The sequence below is a fragment of the Suncus etruscus genome, chromosome 7, assembly GCF_024139225.1.
Source record: "Suncus etruscus isolate mSunEtr1 chromosome 7, mSunEtr1.pri.cur, whole genome shotgun sequence".
NCBI lineage: Eukaryota > Metazoa > Chordata > Mammalia > Eulipotyphla > Soricidae > Suncus > Suncus etruscus.
The window spans coordinates 71,575,431-71,594,478 of record NC_064854.1 but is presented as its reverse complement, the minus strand read 5'-3'; the positions used below and the strand labels follow the sequence as shown (position 1 = coordinate 71,594,478).

Here is a 19,048-nt window from a genome sequence, read left to right as displayed (position 1 = left end):
TCAGAAGTCGCTCCTGGCTTGGGGGACCATATGGGACGCCGGGGGATCGAACCGCGGTCCGTCTCCTAGGCTAGCGCAGGTAAGGCAGGCACCTTACCTCGAGCGCCACCGCCCGGCCCCTGGTTTTACTTTTTACAAGTGGAATCCTGTTTCTCTTACCATGTCTTCTTCAACCATGAGAAATAACAACTAGAATGACTTAAACTTCTCATCACAAGTTGAAGTGCAGAAGAATTTTTTGAAGACAGAGTGGACAAGCCACTGTAAATGCAGAGAAATAAATATAGCTCCAAGGTATAATAGTGTTTAACACCTTAAATGCATGTTTAAAGGTTATAGAGCACGAGAGGTAAATGAATTGCCACTGTATTTTTCTTCATTCTGAGAGAATGTGCCTTACATTAACAAGGAATAGAGGTTATTATAACTAATATCTGAACTACAAAATATAAAGGTGAAGCATTCTACCTTTATTGGGTATCCCCTGCCCCCAATTCTGTTGAGGTACCTATTTGCAATATTGTTAAAGATTGTTTTGTGCATACGTCTTTCCAATACTATGCCACCCAGAATGCCCAGGTCGCAAAGACTTGATGCATTTCCCATTGGCCATCATCCCCAAGTAAGTTCAGAACTCTACGGTTCTGCTACCTTTACTTTTGGTAACTACTAGACTCTTCTCTTTTTTATTTTGGGACAACACCCAGTGGTGTGCAGGACTTATTCCAGGGTCTTTGCTCAGGGATCACTCTGGACAGATATGAAAGAATGAAATACAGTGCCAGGATCTGAACCCAAGTATGTGAAATGTGCAAATTCCTACCTGCGTATGATTGCTTTAACTCTATACCTTTCTTAATGGAGTCAGAAGATAAGACATTAAATAAAAAAATATGTAATCAATCACAGTGTCATGAGTGTGAGTATTTACAAGTATTGTCTTAATATACATAATAACTAAGTTGATGAATATCCAAAGAAGACTACTGATGGCAGCAATTATTATAAGTCCAATTAATAAAATTATAATGAGCATTACAAATAATTAACTAGAATCATGAATGGTGTGGTACAAAATAGCTCTAGATGGGTAGTTCCTATGCTGACAATGAAAGCAGTTTATTTAGCTCATCTATGTTTGCTCACTTGTTTTGGCAATGTATTTCAAGTATTAATATTAACATTATTAGTATTAATTTCAGGTATTAATATCTCTATACATATCAGAGAATTTTAAATTGGAGTATCTTTAAGCTCAAATAGTCTTCCAGTACAGAAGGCATGAAAAAAAAGTATTATCTAAAAATTACTCCATATAAAGCCGATAAACATGTTCTCATCTGAGTTCTTTGGAAACAGATGGCCACTTTCTTGGTAATAAAAATAATTCTCACTAAGCTTTTATTTCAAAAATATTTATTGAATTATGTCATAGTGTCTACATATTATTTGCATGAGAGAGAAAATGAACAAGATTTGAGATTTATAAAAAGCCTCAACAGAATAGTCCAAACCTCAGAGTTTATTACTATGTCAAGTGTATCTTGACTAGTTAGATTCCATACTGAGATTATAATTGGTGCATATACACATTGTTATCATATCAAAATTTCACTGCTATCTTCAAGATCACCTGAGAAAACCAAGTTCAGAGTGATGTTCAATGATATATTAATGTCATCAGTATAATATCAGTTTAGTATATCATAAATATGTGAATACTCTTGCCACATTGAAGTAACCTCTTTCTCAATCATTCACTTAGGGTTAAATTTTACCTAAGTTATGAATAGCTATATTAATAAAATAAGCAATGGAGAGTGCAAGACTTTGGTCAGTAACTCTTAGCATTTTCTTTTTTTTAGTTGGGATAGTGGAAGTTATGTTTTTTTTAATGGAGACTGTCTAGCTGTGAAGACAGTAAAACCAACACATGGTATGTGCCAAGAAAATTGTATCCTAAATTTACTTCAGTCTTTCCATTATTTCTATATTCTAGACCACAATAAAAGCTTAAGGAAATTTCTGCTTCAAAAAAATATACCTTAAAGATGCTTTGCTAAGTTAAGATACCTAAATCACTTCCATTTCTTATCATTAATATATAATAGAGTTAAAGGATATATATCTAAAATTTTCTTCTTTAACAATAATGTTGCTAAAGCTGGAATGGTGGGAGGAAAGATGTTGATGTTCAGAAGTCATAAATGACAAGAAATCAAAAATATGAAAAATGAATTTTTAATTATACAAGATAAAAGTCAGAAAGAAAGGCCACAGTTGGCCATTATGAACTTTGTAAAAATGGAAAACACTATCTTGGTACTGTTTTAAATTGCAATCACAATTTAAATTTTAATTCTGTTTAATCAATGTGTTTTAATACTAAAAGTAGATTCAAAATAATTTTCTCCCAAATAACTTTCACATGTAGCATTTATGCCATTTTTCCATTGTATATAAAGTGAAAAGAATCTGGCTTGACACAGAAAATACTTAAGGCTTGAATCCAAATTTTTCTATTTAATGTATTTGCTTTAGATTTGTCCATAGTCCTAATAATATTCAGGAGTTATAGTGAGAATCAGGTAACTATTTGTGTAAGTACTCAATGCCAATAAGTGGCTTTCTCTTGTAAAAGGAAATATTACACTAGATAATTATATAAAATGCATGAAAAACGTTTTGTTTCACTAGAGTAAAAATAAAATTATTAAATGGAATAAAGTTTGAATTCAACTTTGCTGAAACAAAATTCAGAGATTATTAAACTTTGGTGGAGAGATGGGATTTGGTCAATTTGATCAAGTATTGTTGCTCTTTCACATTGGACACCTCCCATCCTGCAGAGACTGGCATCTTTTTTACTTTTTTAAAGAGGACTTCCAAAATAGTGCTCACAGGCCCTAAAAGCCTCTTCTGGAAATTATTGGGCAAGGTTAATGGCCTCCAGATAATGTAAATAATTATGATGTGAAGATCTTAATAAAAGTAAAACTACCTGTTGTAAGAATTGTGACAATCTACATATGTTTTTATAATACTGAGTTGGAATCTTAACTACATAAAGTCAAATAAAGCTATCTATTTGATTTATTGGTTCATGATGTTTTGTCAAAACTTATTAAAGATATATGTCCAATTGTTTCTTCTACTTTTCATTTTTTCCATATTGATGACAGCAGTTAACAATGCAGAATTTAGTAATGAATGCCATTGTTTGTATTCATTGTCTTGTCATATCTTTGGAAGCATAATGTTTATTTATGAAAGTTTAACTGCCACCAGAGTAAGAGCAACTATTTCTCTTTTTTTAATTTTGGGGACCAGGACAATATTACAGTGGGTAGGGCATTGTCTTGTGTGCAGCCAACCCAGGTTTGATCCCTGGCATCCTATATGGTCTCCAGAGACCACCAGGAGTAACTTCTGAGTACAGAGCCAGGAATAACAACTGAGCGATGCCAGGTGTGGTCCCCAAACCAAAAATAAATAAATAAGTAAAATTTGAAGTATTTTCCAGCTTTTATATTATGTAATCATCTGCCCATGAAATAGACCAGCTAATATAGCCTTATATTTGCTAAAGAACAAGTGTATCTGATGTAGTTTTCAAATGTTTACAAAGTCTAGGATCTTATAAGAGCAAACTAAGGATGTAAATTAGTCTTTATTTGAATACTGCATAGTTAATTACATTTTGTAAGACCATGGTCATGTTACTTAATCTGTTTTAATCTTTTTATTGTTTACCCTTTCTTTTATATTCTATAATTTTTATAAATATGTGTTGATATTGGGTTAGTAAATTACTATAAATATTTTTTTGATTTTTGGTAGCACTCCAGTGTTACTCTTGACTCTACACTCAGAAATCACTCCTGGTAGGCACGAGGGACCAAATGGGATGTTGGGATTTGAACCACAGTCCTTCTGCATGCAAGGCAAATGCCTTACCTCCATGCTATCTCTCCAGCCCTAAATTCTTTTTACTTTTTTTGAATTTACTATACATTTTAAAGAAATTTATATTTTATAAATGAATCAGCCCAAGCTGTCATACTTTATCTCTATAAGTCCACTGATACCTTCTCTGCCATCTAAAACATAGATCTTTTTAAAAGATAGTTTATCATTATTTAATTTTTGTTGTGCTTTATTTATGCTGCCAATATCTATCATATATAGAATAAAATTTTGCTTCTATGTAATTTTTTTTAAAAAAATGAGAATATTTGGGAAGGGGCTGGAGCAATAGTTACCAGGGCACTTGACTTCTATGTCACCTGAGTTTAAATCCCAGTATTTCTTTTTACACTGCCAAAATGATGCAACCTAATTAATAAGCAAAAAGCCTTCTCTTGTGGAGTGTGTGTGTGTGTGTGTGTGTGTGTGTGTGTGTGTGTGTGTTGGAGAAATATACTACTATTCAACCTCTACTGTAAGGCTGGAAGCCCCTGAAAACTCCTTTTTTTTAATATAGCATGTTATGGATGTATTCCTGCCCCCAAAGGAATGAAGAGCAGGCATTTCTACATGCAACAAATCCCAGTATTTTATATGATAGTCTAAACCCACCAGGTGTGACAAATAAAGATATGAGCTGGAAATAAAGTCTATTAATGAAGGTTATATTAGGAGATTAGACAGGCATACAAATAGCAATAGACAAGTAAGTCAAAAATAGAAATGTTTTCTAGCAATTTACTTACTTATTCACTTATTTTTGGACAGAATGTCTTTATTGCTGATACAGGAGTATCAGGCTCAGATTCTAGTATTACAATGATGAGCAGCAACAAAGCAATAGTAAATTTAAGATTCCACAATATAACTTTTACCTAATGAATAAGTGGTGGTTGTCATGTTGGGAAATGTAGAAATATAAAGAAGCAGTAAGAATATAATGTAAACTGAATGATGCTTAATTTAGCAGACAATGCATAATGGAAAATTGGGGGGGTAATGCATATTTCAGGCATTAGTAAAATTTCACAGGGCACGCATCATATTTACCGTGAGATTACAGCTTTTCATTATATCCGTATTAACTTCGGTGCTGTTTACTGGTAATTGTAAACTCCTCCTCACACTAATTAAAGATATTAAATCATAGCTCATCTTTTTTAGAGTATTAAATATGGCTATATCATAGCTACTCCTTTTCTTTCACCTGAGTTTGATTTAAAATTTTTTATTTTTCTATCATTATATATAAAATTTATAGATTAGAACCAATCTAATTAAACTGGTTTAAAAATGTTTTGCAGTTAGGGCCAGAGTGGTGGCACAGCAGTAGGGTTTATGTCTTGCATGTGGCTGATCTAGGATGGACTGCTGTTTGATCCCCTGGTGTCCCATTCGGTTCCCCAAGCCAGGAACAATTTCTGAGCACAGAGCCAGGAGTGGCCCCTGAGTGCCACGGGGTGTGGCCCAAAAACCAAAAACCAAAAAAAAAAGTATTGCTGTTAAATTTCATAGGACTGTTAAATTATAGTGTGAAGAATATGACATTCAAAAACAAACAGCTAAGAGATTTTCCAGTGAAGCATTTTGAAAGCAAATCAGTTATATATGAAGAGTGAGTATCATTATGTTTTTGAATACTGTTACATTTGAGCTCCTGAAAGATATTATTTAAAAATATTGTTTTAATATATTATTTAGATATCTATATAAACACTTAAATAGGGGTTAATCAGAAATAAATCTTTTTTTAAATATGAAATGCTTCACAAATTTGCGTGTCATTCTTGCTTAGGAGCCATGCTAATCTTCTCTGTATTGTTCCAATTTTAGTATATGTGCTGCTGAAGCGAACATCAGAACTAAATCTTTAATTTCTCTAAGATTTTTGGAAGTTCTATCCTTCAGTTAGTTCTTAATGTTCTGATTTCTCCATCTACTTTTAGATGTCGTCCCAATGCAACTCTATCTTACCTATTATGTTTTATTTATACATAAAATAAAAATTATAGTAGCTATGCTTGTGTTTTTATGATAAGAATCAAATAATAAAATGGATATTAAAGTATTACACTAAATCTACCTGTTTATATATATATATATCATTTATTGCTAAGTGGAAGATGATTTAGTGAACCTGAAGAAGACATGGTTCAATGTCTACTAAATGAAGTGTGTATATGGGGCTGGTGAGATGGCGCTAGAAGTAAGGTGTTTGCCTTGCAAGCACTAGCCAAGGAAGGACCATGGTTCGATCCCCCGGCGTCCCATATGGTCCCCCAAAGCCAGGGGCAATTTCTGAGTGCTTTGCCAGGAGTAACCCCTGAGCATCAAACGGGTGTGGCCATGAAAAAAATGAAGTGTGAATAGTTTCTTTTATTTCAGAGCCTTTATTTTTATTTTTAATTTTTTAGGGAGGTCCAATACCCAGCGGTGCTCAGGTTAACTCCTGGCTCTGTGCTCAGAAATCTATCCTGAAAAACTCTGTGGGGGGACCATATGGGATGCCAGGGATTGAACCTGCCTATGTCCTGGGAACGCCGCATGCAATGCAAAAATCCTGCCACTATGCTATCACTTTTAAAACTATCATAATTTATTCCCAGTGATTCACAGATTACATTTGCTCATAATATTCCTCTATTAAGATAATCTAATTCATATGTATTTTACTTATCAATATCAAATGTAGGCATCTTGTTTGTTTCCAGAGTTTGGCCATTGTAAATGGTGCTGCAATGAATATAGGTGTGAGGAAGAGATTTTTGTATTGCGTTTTCGAGTTTCTAGGATACATCCCTAGGAGTGCTACAGCTGGATGAAATGGGAGCTCAATTTCCAGTTTTTTGAGGAATCTCCATATTGTTTTCCATAAGGACTGGATTAGAGGACATTCCCACCAGCAGCGAATATAAGTTCCTCATCCCTGCCAGCACTGATTGTTCTTGTTCTTTGTGATGTGTGCCAGTCTCTGTGGTGTGAGATGGTTCTTCATCGTTGTTTTCATTTGCATCTCCATGATGATTAGAGATGTGGAGCATTTTTTTCATGTGTCTTTTGGCCATTTGTATTATTCTTTGAGAAACTGTTCATTTCTTTTCCCCATTTTTTGATAGAGATAGATGTATTTTTCTTATTGAGTTCTGTCAGTATCTTGTATAACTTTGATATTAGCCCTTTATCTAATGGGTGTTGGGTGAATATTTTCTCCCACTCTCTGGGTGGCTATTGTACCCTATGCATTATTTTCTTTGATGTGCAGAAGCTTCTCAGCTTTAAATAGTCTCTTTTGTGTATCACTGCTTCAACTTGTTTGGATAGTGCTGTTTCTTACTTGAGATGACTTTTCTTTCAATGTCCTTGGGTGTTTTACCTACATTCCCACCGACAGTGGATAAGAGTTCCTTTCTCTCTACATCCCTGCCAGCACTGCTTGTTCTCATTCTTTGTGATGTGTGCCAATCACTGTGGTGTGAGATGGTACCTCATATTTGTTTTGATTTGCATCTCCCTGATGATTAGTGATTTGGAGCATTTTTTATGTGCCTTTTGGCTATTTGTATTTCTGTTTTGTCAAAGTGTCTGTTCATTTCTTCTCTCCATTTTATTGATGGGATTAGATGTTTTTTTTTTTTTCTTGTAAAATTCTGTCAGTGCCTTGTATATTTTGGATATTAGCCCCTTATTTGATGCTTATTGGGTGAATAGTTTCTCCCACTCAGTGGGTGGCTTTTATATCTTGGGCACTGTTTCCTTTGAGGTACAAAAGCTTCTCAGCTTAATAAATTCCCATCTGTTTATCTCTGCTTCCACTTGTTTAGAGAGTGCAGTTTCCTCCTAGAAGATACCTTTAGTCTCAATGTCATGGAGTGTTTTACCTAAGGAAAATTTCATGACTTCATTTCTCCTGACAGTTGTGCCATATTCAAATGTGTATATGTACCACAATTTATTTAGCTATTCATCAGTTGAAGGGCATCTTGGTTGTTTCCATAGTCCAGCTGCAATGAAGATAGGTGTGAGGAAAGGATTTTGGTATTGCATTTTTGAGTTCTTGGGGTATATCCCTAGGAGTAAACCTATGATATTTTTGTACCATGCCACTTCTAAACTAAAATTTACTTTTATTCCATATAGAAATAGCCCATGGAACAATGTAAACTATTGACTAAATTAGATAAACAGAATATAAAAATGTCTTACTAATAAAAATATTACTTTATTCATCCTTCTATGTCATTAGCCCCTTATCTGGCGGGTATTCTGTGAACAATTTTTCCCATTACATGGGTGGCCTAGTCACTGTTTCTTATGAAATGCAGAAGATTATCAATTTAACATAGTCCCATTTGTTAATTCTGCTTTCTTTTGTTTGGAAGAGGTGTTTGGAAATGGTGTTTCCTCCTTGAAGATGCCTTTATTCTTAATATCACATACTGGTTTGCCTACACTTTCTTCTATATACCTTATAGTTTCAGGTCTGATATAAAGATTTTTAATCAATTTTGATTTAAGCTTTTTTGCACATTTTTTCAAAGTTTCAGTGCCCATTAGGGATTGTTCCCTTTTGTGACATTCACATACACTTGAGTACAATAGTTGCCCATTAGTTTTTATTATTCATCTCATTGGATCAGTGCTGCTTTCTTCAAGAAACCCCCCTCCCAAAAAACCCAATATATATGTCCTGATGGAATTTATATAACAAAAACTATGCATTTAATTATTATCAATATTTTTCTGTTTTATTTTTTTATTTAGCCCAGTATTTCCAACTGCATGTTACTGCCCCTTGTAGGATTCTGGAATGATGAGCTGGAGGTAGTGAGGGTGGTAGAATCGTAGAGGCCAAATAAGGGATGCTTTCTGTTTTCTTAAAAATGGTAGAATAAAGGAAAGGGGGAGTGATTTTTATTTTCAGAAAAGAATTGTTGGGCCAAGTAAGTTGGAACTTGTGCTTTTGAACCTAACATTTAACTTTATTCTATGTTTATTGTAACAGTTTGTTAATTATTGGCTTTTATGTTTCTGAGAATCTGAGATATAATTGAGTTTTAGAAAGTTCAGAATACTTCACAACACAAGGTAGCATATAGTAATATGTAAAATAAATTCATCATATATTACCTATTTTATTTCAAACAAGTTTTGTAACAATAGTTTCACTTCCTCTTTGCTTTCTTTCTCTGAAATTACCTTAAGGCAGAGTTGGTGCTTTGTAATTTAAATTTTGTTATTTTATATAATGTAGTTAAAATTATGAAATATGTTTATTTTGCCAATATTATTTTATAATTTATAGATTGTATTAACTTTAGGTATAATTTATGGATTAGAAAATATCATTGTTGACTACATTATATATGTTATGTATTTCCTTTGTATAAAATCATTCACTATTTTACTTTACTCAATTTATTTTTGATATATCATAATAACCATTTTCTGAATAATATAGCTCTTAGATTGTATTTTTAAAAACTGTCCTTGAAGTCACTATAGTGTGACCAAAAGTATTCCCCATAGAGTAATATTTATGTAAAGCATGACGTATGACTCTCAAAATATTATTGTACATGTCTTATAAAAGTTCATATTTAGTTAATTTAATGTGTTGAGCATTCAATTTAATTTTAAATGAACAAGCATGGAATTACCTAAATAATTCTAATGAATATTGGAGGAATTTTTTAAATCACTTATGTTTTTAAAATATTGTAAGACTTGGGGCTGGAGAGGTGTTGCAAGTGGTAGAACATTTGCCTTGCAAATCGGACCACGGTTCGATCCCCAGTGTCCCATATGGTATCCCAAGCCAGGAGCAATTTTTGATTTCATAGCCAGAAGTAACCCCTGAGAGTCACCAGGTGTACCCCCCTCAAATAAAATATTGTAAGGCTTGAAATTAAATACTGATTTATTCGGGGTCGGGTGGTGGCGCTAGAGGTAAGGTGCCTGGCTTGCCTGCGCTAGCCTAGGACGAACCGCAGTTCGACCCCCCGGTGTCCCATATGGTCCCCCAAGCCAGGAGCGACTTCTGAGCACATAGCCAGGAGTAACACCTGAGCGTCACTGGGTGTGGCCCAAAAACCAAAAAAAAAAAATACTGATTTATTCATAAATAGTAATGTTAAATAGATTTTAATAATATCCAGAGTTTCCAAACATTCTTGAAGGGAGTAATATTAATAATATTTTTATATTTCTAGTTAAAGCAAGCTTTTACACATTATAAATTATAAATAAATTATAAATAAAGGGCATTTTATGGTATGTATCTCATCAACAACATTTCTATCCTTTTTTTGAAATATTAAAATTAGCTTTCTGCTTACTTATTTTAAAGTACTCACATTCTTTATCATTCTATTTGAACTTTGAGAATAAGATAAAATTAACATTTTATTCTTAGAATTTTTGAAAAGCTGCCAAGTGAAAAATAGAAATAAAGGCACAATTTAAAAAATTCATCACTGTGGTAATGTAACAGTATTTTCTTCAAGTTAGAGCTAAAGAATCATTTGTTTAAAAATATTAGTACGGAATTTGTTCGATTGATAATATACATAAGACACAACCTTAAAAAACAAAAATACAACTTCTTTTTATTAATTAATATAATTTTTATTTTAATCATAGTGGCTTATCATTGACAATAATATTTTAGGAACATATTAACATAAAATTAGTGAAATTCCCATCACCTAATTGTCCTCCCTTCACCTCCTTTCCTGTCCTTCTTCCCATAACCTCTTCCCTTAGCCCCAGGGCTGCTAGAATAAGTGGTCCCCTCTGTGCCTAGCTTACTACTTAGTGGTCTTACACCTATTTGGTCTTGGTACCTCTCTTATTCCCCCACCGCAGTTGGGAGGCTGGACTAGATAGTTCAAGTTATGTGGTTTTGTTTGAAGAAGAGAAAAGAAATAACCTGGAGAAAAGAAAAAAGAAAAAAAGAATCAGATACTCCTGAAATGGGCGGAGTCCTAAGAGGCTTTCATCCTTGATTTGAGAGACGAAGGGGAAAAAGGGGAAACACCACAGCAGTACATAAAGAACTGTCAAATAAAATACCCAGTGAGCATTCCAAAACAAACAAACAAACAAACAAAACAAAACAAAAGGATAAGCACCATATAAAAGCCATGGTATTGAGATTTAAAAAAAAATGTGGCAGAGCACATAAGAAAAGAAAAGAAGAAAATAAATAAATATAAATGGAGACATCCACTTCAATAGCCAAACCACAATAATGCAATCAACAAAAAAATAGATAAGCAAATAATAATAATAAAATTGTTTTGTGCTATTTTTCCCACCTGCAGATGCACAGTAAATATTGGGGTCATTTGTAAAGGAATTTCCTTTGCCTAAGAGATACAGGGTTTCTCCACCCTTGAAGTATATTGTCATGGGATTAACTATAGACTCCTTTCAGGTTCATTTACTTTCCCATTGGTGCTTTTGTGGTGTATGGAAGACTTCTGCTCCGTCCTGGATGATAACATCAGACCTCTGTATCTAGAGGTCTCGATATCTGCATGAGTCAAGGAGTTGAACTTATGATTATGTCTTTCTTTGTGAGTCTAGAAGTTCTGTTCCCTCAGTGTCATTTTAATCCATCTGTCTTCTGTGGTTGGCGGTCCTGTTCTTTGCGTTGATCCTAGGATGGGCCTGGGATAGCATCTTCTATTATGTTTCCAGAGGTCCCCTTCCATTGCAATAGTCTCAGACAGACCTCTGGAACTAGGAATCATAGATGTTATGCTGGTCGTAGCTCACACCCTAGATTAGGGCTTTTTTATTGGTCCCAGGATACATACAGTCTGGCCATGGTTATGTCAGCCAGTCGTCTGTAAATCGCGATCTTGGCATTTGGACAGGCCAAAGGGTGACAAGTCTTCTGATTTTGTCTTATCGTTAGCTGGTGAGGTAGGATAACTTGCTCTTAGGTCAAGTTGTTCCCATTTTCCTCGTTGTCAGGGTATCATATTAGGGCTGGCACTTGTTGGTGTCTGAGCACTGTTAAGGATGTCCCGGTTGGTATTTGTTTCCTGTGGCTGTTGTGAAGAACTGTGTCATTTCTATGTCTGGGATCCAGGGTTCAAGGCTGGACGTTTGGTGTCTAATCACCTGGGGTCTAAGTTGAGTCCACGTGACATATTTTCAAGGTGGGAGATACCCCTGTATTGTAAACAAGTATGAGTTCTTATCCCTAATAAATAAGAGCTCTTTTTTTTTTTTTTTTTTTTTTTTTTTTTTGGTTTTTGGGCCACACCCGGTGACGCTCAGGGGTTACTCCTGGCTATGCGCTCAGAAGTCGCTCCTGGCTTGGGGGACCATATGGGACGCCGGGGGATCGAACCGCGGTCCGTCTCCTAGGCTAGCGCAGGTAAGGCAGGCACCTTACCTCGAGGGCCACCGCCCGGCCCCCAAGAGCTCATTTTTATACGTAAGATTTCCCCTTTTTTTAGTGTGCCTTTGCAGGGAGAAATGGTGCTACATTATATTGCCGATGCATTTGAGGGTGGAGAGAGAAGAAAACAAAAACATGGCACACACCCAAAAAAGATAAAAATAGAAATAAAAATACATGTGCTCACGTATATATATATGACAAGAAAAAAGATTTTTAGGAAATGAAGTAAAAATTAATTAAAGGAACAAAGTGATGCAAGAAAGTATCTTGCATTTGGGGAAAAGCAGGTAAAGAGGTAGTGTAATACAGGTCTTATACTTATGATGGCAGTATAGGTTTCCCCATTGTCTTTTGAGACTTTCTTGTGGTGTGTGGGTTCCCAGACACCTTTCCATCTCCCAAACAGACCTTCTTGAGATTGGCAAAAGATTTGCGGTAGGGAGGACTTGGGAAGAGTTCATGCATTGGGGGATACTTGTAGAGCTAAGTCCGGTTTCAAGTAACAGTCCACGTTAGGAAGGGTTGGTAAGGAGGACCACGCAGCATGAGTCAGCAGGGTAGTTGGTTGCCTTTTCTTGTAAGGGGCGAGGTGTGGGTTTGACTGGTTGTCCCTTCACTTGGGTGCTGGGTACTGGTTCACTTTCTGAATTTGGATGGGGATTGGAATTGTATTCTTAAGCTCTCTCTTCTACTCGTTATTTGTTATGTTTATTTGTTATGTGTATTGACTTTGTAACCAACCACTTTGCTGTATTGGTTTATTGTTTCTAGGAGTTTTACTGTGAACTCTTTAGGGTTTTCCATGTATATCATCATGTCATTCTGGCCTGTTCTGGGAGCCAAAATACAACTTCTTTAAAATTTGTAATATTATATAAAATAGGATAGGAGTAACAGAATAAACTGTTAGAGTGCTTACCTTGTACATAACAAATTTGGGCTCTATTCTAAAAAATGATTATATATTAACACAGTTTAATATAAATTAAATGTATAATTCTTGATAAACCATACTTACCAAATTTAATTTAAGCTTTGACTAGCCCAATGAAACTTGTAATTAAAATATTTAAGGTAGGGGCTGGCGAGGTGGCGCTAGAGGTAAAGTGTCTGACTTGCATGTGCTAGCCAAGGAAGGACTGTGGTTCGATCCCCCGGCGTCCCATATTGTCCCCCCAAGTCAGGGGCAATTTCTGAGAACTTAGCCAGGAGTAAGCCCTGAGCATCAAATGGTTGTGGCCCGAAAAAAAAATTAAGGTAGAGTTATGAGAACCCTTTATGACCATATGCTAAAAATCAATATGTGAGAATTTTGATGTATAAAATATTGAGTCAATCTAATTACAATATGCAGAATATAGAAACAACTCAAGTATCTGAGAACAGATGAGTGTATAAAAAACTGTTTCATCTATACAATGGAAAACTATGCAGCTGTTAGGAAAAATGAAGTCGTGAAATTTGCTTATACAATGTGGATAAGGAAAATATTATGCTGACTTAAATGAGTCACAATGAGAGAGATAAAAACAGATTAATCTTACTATTTTGTGGGATATTATAAATAAGATAGTTTGGTAATAATATCCAGAGATGAGGGCCAGCAGGACCAGTGCATGGTAGGAATTTGCCCAAATAGTTAGCTGTGCAATTAGGCTACAGTAGAGACCACTATGTCAATGATAGAAGTGATCAACTGGGTATTGAACATGATGTTATATGCACTTCATTAATAATAGTGAAAACCACAGTGTCTAAGGAGGAAAAATAAAAGAAAGAGAAAGAGAGGAGTAAAAATGTCCATTCTAGAGGTAGGCAGTGGAAGGGAGTGAGGGAAACTAAGGGCACCAATGGTGGGAAATGGTCATGGGTGAAGGGTGTTGTGCATTGTAAGACAAAAACTCAATCATGAACAACTTTGTAATCACTATGCGTGTCTAAATAAAAATAAATAATGTGTTAATCTTCACAAAAACAATTATGTCCATAATTTTTGTAAATTAGGAAATTATGAGTGACAACTCTGTGAGAAATTGAGGAGAGATGATTGTTGGCAACAAAAAATCTATAAAACGATAATAAATAAGCCAAGATTTAGTTTACCTTTCAGAAAATTGGATTTAGGATATGAAAAGTACTTATTCTATTTATCAAAATTAGAATATGAAAAACAACCCATTGATACCAATAGGATAAGACTGATACCAATAGGACTAGACATAATTAAAGGAAGAAAGTAAATAAGTGAGCAAATTTTGAATCATGAGAGTTTATCTACGTCAAAGATAAGCTACATTGGAAACTTTGTATTTAGTTTTCAATGACTATTTTAGTATATAGAAGTAAAAAAAAATATATATATATGTATTCTTAGTTTATAAGAAATATAATTTCACACATTCATTTGTGTAGTCAACTCATTCATTCTTAATTTTTGCAATTAAAATTTTACCTTAAATTTTAATAAGGCTATAATTATCATATTACATTATTGTCATAACAATGATGACATTATTATCTTATCTTTCCTACTGCTTTCTATTATGTTTTGGTAGACACAAATAATATATTTTAGAATAGTAAAATTGATAATAAACTTCTTACTGATGGTTGATAGGATTGAGTTCAATGTTTTATGAAGAATGATTTATGAAAATTTTCAGAGAGATGACTTTATTAAAAAGATAATCTGGACTCTATTAGGGGTCCCCAGGTTTCCCCCGTTTCCTACTCTAGGGAGGAGGAGCAAAGGGAGGGGCCAGGCAGATAGCTGGCTTCCGGTGCCTTGATCCTGGAGGCCAGCTCTTCCCAGGTATTGGGGTTAGGGGACACCCCATGCCGGATGGCATTCTCCGTAGCTATCTCCCCTTTATTCCAGGTATTCCCTGGTTGCTGGCCTAGGTGGACTCTATCATGTTCCTCAGTCTTTCCGCCTTTGTCTCCCTACACTAAGGGGGGGTCGCATAGGGTGGAGGGCGGGCTGATGCAGCACTGGTGTATGTCTTGACATTCACTGTTATATTTTTTTTCTCATTGGTCTCCATTTTAAAAACTGCGCCGTACCATATATATTCAAAATAAAAATGAAAGAAGGGACTCTCAGTCTGGGAGGAGACCACTTTGCATGGGAGTACCATATATATTAAAAATAGAAATGAGAGGATGGACTCTCAGGCTGGGAAGAGGCCAGTACTATTTTTCTACTTGTTCACTTTCAGCGGCTTCTTGGCCTCTTCCTTTCTTCACTGTGTAACTGTGTTTGCTACCATACTAGGTTTCTGATTAGTTCCCACATATGGTGACTATTGAATCCATTGTCTTAAGTTAGATTGTTTATTTTCCCCATTTTTTTATCCCTTTGTTATTTGTTAAATAAGGAAGTTAGTAGAAGTTTCCCTCCATTTAAAGTTTATATAAGAACCAAGTCAATTCGATTGTTGGACTTGTTCTAATATCCCATAGGCACCAATCTCACCATGTGATACTGTTCTTCCTTTGCATAGGCACATTAAAATGGGAAATTATATTCAAACACATTCTTATCTTATACAAATGGGAACACACAAATCTTGTAATGCAGTAGGACCTTACACCCTGAGCATTGTTTTAAAGACCTGGCTCATTGTTAAATAAGGAAGTTTGTAGAAGTGTCCCTCCATTTAAAGTATATATAAGAACCAAGTCAGTTAGATTATTGGACTTGTTCTAGCATCCCCATATGCACCAATCTTTCTGGGAACTGTTCAATAGGAAATTTTGGTGAAAGAGTTCCTCATTTTAATGCTTAGGTTTGAACCAGGTCACAGGGATTGTTGGACTTGTTTTTGCTGCCCCCTTATGTGCTGATAACACCAAATAGCATTATTTCTTGTTTGCATGGGCACATCAAAATGGAAAATAATATACATACAAATAAGTTCTTATCTAATAGAGATGGGAACACACTAATCTTGTGGTGCAATAGAACCTTACAAACTCTGAACATTGACATGATGACCTGGCACAGGCCTCAGAGGTTTGGGCATTTTCCAGTCACCCCTGAACCAGGGAAGCCATCTATGAAATATTCAACATCACCTGGAAGCAATCCTCTACCGGGGAAGACCCTACTGCTGCTCTGACATCGATTTACTCAAAAGAGTGTTCCCTTAGAAATCCCTGAGAAGATTTAAACAACAACAATGACTAGCGTACTGGACAGGGCTTTCTGCATTGCTGGTTAATTGTGAGATGAAATTAGATGTCGCTCCGCACCATCCTGACTTCAATGTGGGATGTATAGATACCACGACCTTTAATGCAGAGGAGTGAGATCAACAACAGAGACTGTGAAAGATATAACTGTATGAGCACTGCAGACAATGACTGAGATTGGACAAACTGGTTTGCCTGGAGCCTAGAAGTGGTCTTCTGTCAGGAAACTTCAAGGGTAGGGTCTCCTTGTACTTAGGCCAAAGTTTTTCCTTTCCATGACCCCCATACTTTGGTGGGCCCATGCAAATGATAATTGCCACACTAACATTGTTTTTACAGTGCTCCTTTGACTCCAAACCTTAAAAAAAGTTGATGGTTACTATCACTAACAGGTATAAATAGCACAAACCTGAGAACAATAATCCATGTTAATTTATAAGAATTGTGTCCTTTTGGTGTCTTATAAATAATGCACTGTATGCAGTACTGAATAGTTGCATCATGCTAATTTATTTAATTTTGTGTGTATCCTGTTATGTTATAATGTTGTCAGAGAACTTACTGTAAAGAACAAGATATACCTTTGATGTACTATACTAAGCATTGAATGTGTTTGAGTTTAGAATGGTAATACTTATTAAGAAAAAGATAATCTATGCTCTTCATTACAATTAGAATTTTAATGTAATACATTCAAACTTATACCCTTGGCTTCATTAATATGATTAATAATGATAAAATAATACATTATATAAAGTTAATCTGGTTATGTGATTTTTGAGGTCCTCATTAGAGGTGCATAGGGATCACTAGGGCTATGTAGTACATAGGATTAAACCGGGACCTTAAGCATGCTAATTCTTCCATGTACATTTTATCGAGTATTGCAGGGGTGGTGAACAAGTTCGACACAAAGAGCCAAAATTTTAAACTGTGAGAGTCAGAGAGCCACACCACACAGTGACCTGCCAAAACAGACAAACACACGAAAGCATATAATTTTAACAATAATCTATTAAACACATATTGCATTTTGCCATTTTGAGTGAGGCTCAAAATCCTGCAGTGATGGTGAGGGTGTGCTGTGTGCTCCACACTAAGAACTCATGGCAAGATGTGACCCAATATGTAACACATGGGTCCCCCCACTCTCTGGCCTGTGCAGTTGTTTCCGAGAGATGGGAGACAGAATGATGCAGCCTGGGTGCGTGACTTCTAGCTGTGAGATCTCTCCTCAGAGGTCCCTCCTCAGAAGCAGCAGAACAAAATCCAAACTTGGCAAAGAGCCACAGTATACAAAATAATGAGAAGAGGCAACGAGCTGCATTCATTTTGGCCAGGAGCCGCATGAGGCTCGAGAGCCGCGTGTTCACCAACCCTGGAGTATTGGATATATGTTTTAGTGTTGGATCATTCTCACTACTGAATACACTTTTTTTGCTAGTGATTTACTAACCTTTCTTATAGGTTTTGATTTTTTACATAGCACTTTGGCATTTATGTAAACAAGTAAGGAGATTTAGCATTCTTTTTCATTTTGGGGTCCGTATTATGCTAGCTACTTAAGTATTATCTTTCTTCTTAATTTTCTTAATCCGTTTCTTCTTGATATTTGATATAATATATTTATTTAAGCACCATAATTACAACCATGTTTGTAGTTGGGTTTTAGTCATAAAAAGAACACCTCCTTTAGGAATGCAACATTCCCACCACCCAATGACCCCATTGTCTCCTCCCCCAAGCCTCTGCCTGTGCCACAAAGAGTTGTGAGTGCAGAGAAATAATTACACTAACTATCATGACAATGGTAATGACTGAGAGAAATAGAATGCCTGTCTAAATCCTTTCTTCTTGAAAGTGCTTTTAAAAAGGTGCTACAATTTTTCTGTCTTTATTTTATTTCCCACAACTTGATCTTTCACCCCAAAACCTGCCTCAGATTGTGTTTTTTTTTCTTCATTAGTCTACGGTCATTTTCTTTATGTTTTTTCTAATACATTCATTTTATAAATGTCTCAAGTTTCTGTTACCAACTTCCACTTATTTTTTTTTCAATTATCTTATAAAATACTTTTGGTTGGGAAATTACATTTTATTATTATTTTATTTTTAAATCATATCTTTATTTAAGCATCATAATTACAAACATGTTTGTAGTTGGGTTTCAGTCAGATTGTGTTCTTATAAAATATTTTTATTGTTATAAAATATTTTGTGTGAAATGTGTATAAGAGGGCCATACAAAAAGATAGAGTTAGTTTGATCATTTAAAAATAATTTTTTAGGTTTCTATTTTATCAACAAAGATTCTCTTTTGAGGATCTGCCTATAGTGGTAACAAGGAACAGACATAGAGATTGGATAAGAAGAAGTAGAAATCATACCAAGGAAACCAGTGATAATGAACAAATGCCAAAAATCTCGTCCTGATAATAAAATGAGTAAATTCACATTTAGCTAAAAGAACTA

The 19,048-nt window shown here is 35.1% G+C and overlaps 1 protein-coding gene and 2 non-coding genes across 3 annotated transcripts in view; 1 reads left to right on the top strand and 2 right to left on the bottom strand.

Annotated features, from left to right (window-relative positions):
* ADGRB3 (adhesion G protein-coupled receptor B3) overlaps positions 1–19,048 on the top strand; it is an 898,471-nt gene that overhangs the window by 795,590 nt on the left and 83,833 nt on the right. The window lies entirely within an intron of this gene.
* LOC126014877 (small nucleolar RNA U109) lies at positions 4,405–4,542 on the bottom strand. The gene has a single exon (XR_007497838.1). It is a non-coding gene; the product is annotated as a small nucleolar RNA U109 (small nucleolar RNA).
* LOC126015285 (U6 spliceosomal RNA) lies at positions 5,717–5,821 on the bottom strand. The gene has a single exon (XR_007498164.1). It is a non-coding gene; the product is annotated as a U6 spliceosomal RNA (small nuclear RNA).